Source organism: Brachyhypopomus gauderio, unplaced genomic scaffold (genome assembly GCF_052324685.1).
Source record: "Brachyhypopomus gauderio isolate BG-103 unplaced genomic scaffold, BGAUD_0.2 sc77, whole genome shotgun sequence".
Classification (NCBI taxonomy): domain Eukaryota; kingdom Metazoa; phylum Chordata; class Actinopteri; order Gymnotiformes; family Hypopomidae; genus Brachyhypopomus; species Brachyhypopomus gauderio.
The window spans coordinates 920,001-927,500 of record NW_027506898.1 but is presented as its reverse complement, the minus strand read 5'-3'; the positions used below and the strand labels follow the sequence as shown (position 1 = coordinate 927,500).

Sequence of the window (7,500 nt, the reverse complement as noted above, 5' to 3'; positions counted from 1 at the left end):
TCCACCTGTGCTAGCTACACATTGTGTACAGTGAAGATGAACTCTGACCTGGCTAAACTATAATAAAAGAGTGAATAATTCACAATTACAACCTAAAACGGGCCGCCCAATGGAGGATGGGTTCCCTTTTGAGTCTTGGTTCTCCCGAGGTTTCTTCCTATTCCCCACCATCATAGGGAGTTTTTCCTCGCCACTGTCGCCTTTGGCTTGCTCATTAGGGTTCTGGACCCATAGTATTGTTAACCTTTTAAATCCTGTAAAGCGCTTTGTGACAACATGTGTTGTGAAAAGCGCTATACAAATAAACTTTGATTTGATTTGATTTGATTAAAAAAAATGATCAACAAATTAAATTAGATAGTGACTCAGCAAAAAGAGATGATAAAAAAGAGAAGGAGAGAAAGAGAGAGACAAATTGCGAAAATGTACAGCACAGCTTTGAGAGTGCCTTCTTGTTTCCACTGAGATATGTTTCATTTCTGTAAGAAAAGCAGCATTTGTGGTCATTTTGGTCAACTGGCAAAAAGCAATACGTTCTAATGCTGCTTAGTTTTAGAGAGACTTCATCCATTGAAACTGAAGCAGATAGCTCCACTGAAATAGATATATGTGATACAAGGACACAGTGTCATCATGATATTTATATCACGATGACACACACACACACGCACATACACACACTATATACATACACACACACATATATATATATATATTGATTGATTGATTGATCAACTGAATGTTCTACTCTCATCAACATTCACATTCATCTCAATTCAGTCATTGTGTAAAACTGCACATATTCCTTGTGCCCACAGTGCACACAATATGATCCCATCTCCAAATCACAGTCTCTTCACTATCACACAGCCACAACCAAACTAAACACCCATATAAAATAACAACCCATAGAGACCTGTACTGGTGTGAGAGTAGCAGGAAGAAGGAAATCAGAAAATCTGGTGTGATTAAGGCGGGGGAATGGTGCGTACACACACATACGCGTGCACACAAACTCCCTCTCACCTCCACAACCCATACCTGTCACACACATTCCTCGGGCCTGCATGAGCTGAGAGGAGCCATCTGATTGGCTGGAAGGGGAAGGTTGCACTTGGCACAAAGTGAAACTGACAAACTCGTGAAGCACATTCTTCTGTTCAAAGTCATAAATGTCTTGAATAATGACTTGGGTTCAAATTAAAAGTATACCAAGAGAGGTGTTTAAATCTCTCTTTCTCTCACACACACAAGCACATACACAAAGTTGCTGTGAACTGTATGGTAGGTGGAGGGCCGTGAGCATTTTATCTGTTGGACCTTCTACACAAAGTCTACACTTAGAACCTGCGTTACTGTCCTTGTTTCAATTCACACATCTTGACCAGGAATTCCATTCCCAAAGGGATGGTGATGTCTATTCAGAACCTTTTTCACTGCCCAGTAAATTCCCACATCCTTCTCACGGAGGTATTTATTACCCCATGTATCAGTGCTATAGCTAGGGTTCTGCATCTAGGACTTTTATTGTGACGTGGTCTTTTGCAGCATTCACTTCCCTATCTAAAACCACAAGTTCATGTGACCACTACTTCAGCATTGTCCAAAGTCATCCAAACTGCTGTAAACAGGTGTGAGGGAAAACAGTGTGTACAGCAGTTTGTACCAGTTAAACACCACCTTCAAACCTAGTTGACTGGGGTATTACAAGAGCTAATATCTTAATAGAGTTTAAGTAATGTTTGTATAAGATTTATTGCATTAAGTAAAATATTTGGCCAGACGTAAAGTCTGTAATTTGAATGACCACTAGTAATGTCCTTGATATGATCCATGTAGTAATTTGGCATTTTGCTAATTGAAATTTATGTTTGTGTTTTGGTCAAATTTCAGTTTTTGGAATCAAACAGTTGACATCAACTGTAAATAATCATTAAAATAATCACTTCTGTTGAATGTTCCTTTACAGATGATGTCATAGCTTTTGATACAGCTCAGGACCATTATATACAAATTGAATAATATGAATTGATGTACAATTTAATGTAATAACGCAGTCTCTCACACACACACACACACACACACACACACACACACACACACACACACACACACAAATTCACACGGCCCACCCTAACATTAAACATGGAAGGCCAAAATGGTAGAGTCCAAAGAACAGTGACCAATACTAAAGCCGTAGAAAGACCCACACAGATCCTACAGACAGGTCTAATCCTATTGTTTTGTAGTCTGTCATTCACATGACACTTCAAATGTAACAGTGAAGGTTAGACAAGGTCACCAAAACAGAACAATTAAACCAAAAAATATCTACAAACAATAAACAAACCATAAAACCAAAAAGACTGAACTGTGCACACACACTTAAAATGTACAAGGCAGCTCGGAGCAGAGTTCATAGAGCAGTCAAACACACAGACACACACAGGTAGAATAAGAGAGCTGACACTTTACCTGACTCCTTAGGTGAAGCGTGTATGTCTGCGTGTCCAATAATGCCTTGCTCAGTGCGAGTGTGTTGTGCTGCTACCTCACACACACACACACACACACAAACACACTCACATGCAGACTAGTTCTAGCTTCCTTACCTGAACGCTCTCTCTCGCTCTCTCTCTCTCTCTCTCTGTCAGACACGTACGCAGACACACTGGTACGGCCGGCGAGGCGGTGTACTGTGCTGAAGTGTGCGTGGGAGGTTTGCTGAGTGTTTGTTCACTGCCTGTAAGGGGTGGGGCCAAGTAAAGGTGCTACCTACCTCACTGTTTTTTCAGGATTTCAAGAGAGCAAAGTTCTTGGGTGTGACGGGAGAGATAAAGGCAGGGGAGAGAGAGAGAGAGAGAGAGAGAGAGAGAGAGAGAGAGAGATCGAATGCGAGTCGGGGAGGGGATCCTTGAAGATTATCCGCTCACCCAGTGAAAGTTCTTTATATCTGTTTCTTACTCTGTACAGATGACACCATGTTCAGCCAATACTGCGCACATTACGATAAGCCAGCTCAGTCCAACAACAAGCACAGTTCTCGACTGAGGAGTGTGATGGAAATAGTTTAAGCATGTTTAAAGCGTGGCTCAGACCAGAAAGGTCGTTGTGCTGAATCCTTTGCAACACCCTTCACTGAGCTCGTATGCAACCGGGCAAACAATGACAGCACGTTCTGAGGATATGGCATCGGTCTCCCAAACTCTCATTGTAGAGACAGGCGGCTACACGTCAAAGGCTTTTGCGTGTTGCTTTAGTAACACGGATACGGTAGATTCAATTATGCATGTATTTGATGTGACGGCTCCCATTTTCCACACACAGGTGATTCAAAGGTAACACGCGGGGTTTAAACCTTTATTAATAAATGCCTCCATACGTTGGCCTGAGTTCAAGCTTAATGTGCTACCATCCAGATGATTGTACAGTATCCTCAAAATCAGTTTGGTAACAGCGCAGGACAGGCAGGGAGTGCTCTCTGTGGCTCAGGGCGCCGCGCGTGGAGGTGTGTGGGTTCCTCACGCGCCGCCTGGTGCTACAGACCCAACCGCCCTGCGGTTCTATCACATTCCTGATGATCCTCCTCAAGTTCCTGCTTCTTGTTGTCCCGACACACCTGATCCAATTCACGCAGAGGCTCAGCAATCAGCCAGCAGTCTACCTGAGGAAGGCTGGGGAGAGGGCAGGGCTCAGACACACTTCTCCTGCCGTCTGACGCCTGACCGAGCTCAGGAAGGGCCCGGGAGTCACATGGTCTGCCATTGATAACCACTAACATAAAGACCAGTGCTGGAGATGTCCTACACATCTGCTTTTGTTCATGTTACATCCTCGGTGAGCCGTAATCATTATAAACTTTGAAGAAAGATTACACTTTCTATGTTTTCATTCAGTTTTTTTCATGTCATATTATTATTAGTAGTAGTTCATTTAGGGCGTACTCACACTAGGCACGGTTTGCTGGTTCCGTGCTGGGGCCCGGTTATCCCCCCTCCCCACTCCCCCTCTGGCCTGCACTCACACTGGCTTCAGCAAGCCGGCCCGAGCACGCTTACGTCATCACAACGTGACTTTATTTGGAAAAAAAGCGCGCTCGCACAACAACTATGGAGTTCACGATTCTCTTTTTATTGTATTTTTGGAGTCGTTTTGGGAGTGCAGAAACACGGTGCAAGCACAGATTTATCGATAATTTAACACAACGATTGTCTGCTAATCGCTTTGCCGCTATGACTGTTTAACGTGAGCGTCGCATCACTGACGTCATGTTTGAGTTCCAGCGAAATGAACCAATCAGACGAGGCACCAAGCGGGCCCGGGCACGGATAGCGCTCACACTAGAAGTGAACCGTGCCCGAGTCCACATAATTCGTGCCCTGGCCCACCTCTTCAAGCGGGCCCGAGCACGGTTAACTGATCCGGGCCCGGGCATGGTTGAAGCGCTCACACTAGCCAAACGAACCGTGCTTCGGCAGGGAACCGTGCCCGGGCCCGGATCACAGAGCCTAGTGTGAGTACGCCCTTATATTTAGGGCATTTAGCAGACACTCTTATCCAGAGCGACTTACAAAGTGCTTTGCATCTGTTCACAGAATTCATCCTAGATAACAGCACAGATAGTCTAGAATTCAAGACACCCTTGAACCAGAATACTAGTAGTAGAAGTAATTGTAGTAGTAGTATTATTGTTAGTAGTGGTGGTGGCAGTAGTAGTAGTAGTAGTGGTAGTGGTCGTAGTAGTAGTAGTAGTAGTAATTGTAGAAGTAGTAGTGGTAGTGGTGGTAGTAGTAGTAGTAGTAGTAGTAGTAGAAGTAATAATTGTAGTAGTAGTAGTGGTGGTGGTAGTAGTAGTAGTAGTAGTAGTAGTAGTAGTAGTAATTGTAGCAATAGTAGTGGTAGTGGTGGTAGTAGTAGTAGTATTAATTGTTGTAGTAGTAGTAATAGTAGTGGTAGTGGTGGTGGTAGTAGTAGTAGTAGTAGTAGTAGTAGTAGTAGTAGTAGTAATAGTAGTGGTAGTGTAGTAGTAGTAATAGTAGTGGTAGTGGTGGTAGTAGTAGTAGAAGTAGTAATTGTAGTAGTAGTAGTAGTAGTAGTAGTAGTAGTAGTAATAGTAGTGGTAGTGGTGGTAGTGGTAGTGGTGGTAGTAGTAGTAGTAGTAATAGTAGTGGTAGTGGTGGTAGTAGTAGTAGTAGTAATAGTAGTGGTAGTAGCAGTAGTAGTAGTAGTAATAGTAGTGGTGGTAGTAGTAGTAGTAGTGGTGGTAGTAGTAGTATTAGTAGTAGTAGTAGTAGTAGTAATAGTAGTAATAGTAGTGGTAGTGGTGGTAGTAGTAGTAGTAGTAATAGTAGTGGTAGTGGTGGTAGTAGTAGTAATAGTAGTGGTAGTAGCAGTAGTAGTAGTAGTAATAGTAGTGGTGGTAGTAGTAGTAGTGGTAGTGGTAGTAGTAGTAATAGTAGTGGTGGTAGTAGTAATAGTGGTAGTAGTAGTAGTAGTAGTAGTAGTAGTAATAGTAGTGGTGGTAGTAGTAGTAGTAGTGGTGGTAGTAGTAGTATTAGTAGTAGTAGTAGTAGTAATAATAGTAGTGGTGGTAGTAGTAATAGTGGTAGTAGTAGTAGTAGTAGTGGTGGTATTAGTAGTAGTAGCAGTAGTAGTAGTAGTAGTAGAAGTCATAGTAGTGGTAGTGGTGGTAGTAGTAGTAATAGTAGTAGTAGTAATAGTAGTGGTAGTAATAGTAGTAGTAATAATAGTGGTAGTGATGGTAGTAGTAGTAATAGTAGTGGTAGTAATAGTAGTAGTAGTAGTAGTAGTAATAGTAGTGGTAGTGGTGGTAGTAGTAGTAGTAGAAGTAGTAATTGTTGTAGTAGTAGTAGTAGTAATAGTAGTGGTAGTAGCAGGAGTAATTTTAGTAATAGTAGTGGTAGTGGTGGTAGTAGTAGTAGTAGTAGTGGTAGTGGTGGTAGTACTAGTAGCAGTGGTGGTGGTAGTAATACCATAGTAAGTCCACTTAGCAAACAAAGCAAATTAATTATTTGAACTGAAACTGAAATACACAAATCTGCTACTCTGTCAGCATTGCTGTATTTGCCTAATCCAGACGCTCAGTAGGCACAAAAAGTGCGTAACAGAACCTTCATGGCCAGATGGTTTTCCAAGGCTACTCATGGCATGGTGTTCTTTAGCAAAGCAGTCTCGGTGAGGACCTGCTGTGTAGACAGCTGTAGGCGCCGAACAGACGATGTCGCAGGTTTAGCGGAAAGGGGACAGAGGAGGGAGATATCAGACTCTGACCCTGGTAGGCCCCCGTGCACTGCAGAGTTCAATGCTTCCCCAATTTAACCTCGCTATCAGTTACAGATGAAACCCTTGGAGAGTGTCAGTGGGTGATGGGGAGGTACGGTCCCTGGTGAACACAAATACCGAGTGTTCGGGGCTGTCAGGAGAGGGGCATGCAGTTTCTGCAGTCAAGTGTCATGTGATGATGGTCACTCTCTGTTACACATTCAACTCGCTAACTAAAGGATAACCTATTGTGTGTGTGTGTGTGTGTGTGTGTGTGTGTGTGTGTGTGTGTGTGTGTGTGTGTGTGTGTGTGTGTGTGCGCGATAGGAGAACAGAGAGAGAGAGAGTAAAAAGAGTCTAGGAGAAAGGAGATGTAAAAAATAAGAGAGGACATACTAACAGGAAATTATAGTAAGTTCAGGGGTCAAACTAAGTTTGACCTGGAACTTCCTGAGTTCCTGTTCCAGGTCACTGACTGATCACACAGATGACTGGACAGAACAAATGAAATACACATAGAGAATGAGAGTGAGAGAGAAAGAGAGAGAGAGAGAGGGAGAGGGAGGGAGAGAGAGAGAGAGAGAGAGAGAGAGAGAGAGAGAGAGAGAGAGAGAGAGAAGAGAGAGAGAGAGAGAGAGAGAGAGAGAGAGAGAGAGAGAGAGAGAGAGAGAGGAAGCAAATCAGCAAAACATCACCCTATCAAATTGAACCTTGAGATAAAGAAAGCTGGGGGGGGGGTGTTAATCTTCAAATTGCTATGGAAACATCATAAACCCCCACCTAAAAGTATTATGGGTAATCCATAAAAGAAGAGTAGCTTGACTAAACTGTAAACAAGCCTTGACAAATAGCAACGTCTTAAAACTAGTTATCCTCAAAAAATAGTTATCCTCAATACTGTATGATGACAAAATACTGTATAGATTCAAAGGTATCGGAAAATACTGGACAAATATCAATAATCTAGGTCTTATTTTATCTGGCCAAACTGTACCTTGAACAGATAATGGGCAAAGCGTGATTCCTCGTATACATTAACAACAAGAAAAGACCAACTCAATTCTGTATGAGCTGATGAGAGCATGTGAATGAGCAATAGAGAGACACTGATATCTAAATGAAAGTCCAATGGCAAGTTTTTTGGACATAGACAGAGCCTAGTATTGGATTAACCATAATATCAGAGGTGAACCATCATTGATGGTTTTTAGTGGGTTT

At 42.6% G+C, this 7,500-nt stretch overlaps 1 protein-coding gene across 5 annotated transcripts in view; it reads right to left on the bottom strand.

Moving 5' to 3' along the window:
• The window catches only part of rbm47 (RNA binding motif protein 47), a 28,146-nt gene that overhangs the window by 16,140 nt on the left and 4,506 nt on the right, over window positions 1-7,500 (bottom strand). The window contains exon 1 of one of the 5 annotated variants that reach the window (XM_076990667.1): window positions 2,613-2,751. The exons of 3 other annotated variants lie outside the window; for them this stretch is intronic. The gene's annotated coding sequence lies outside the window, so the exon portion shown is untranslated. Of the gene's footprint in view, window positions 1-2,475; window positions 2,752-7,500 lie in introns of those variants that run through there. One more of the 5 variants, XM_076990668.1, reaches the window with a different exon arrangement.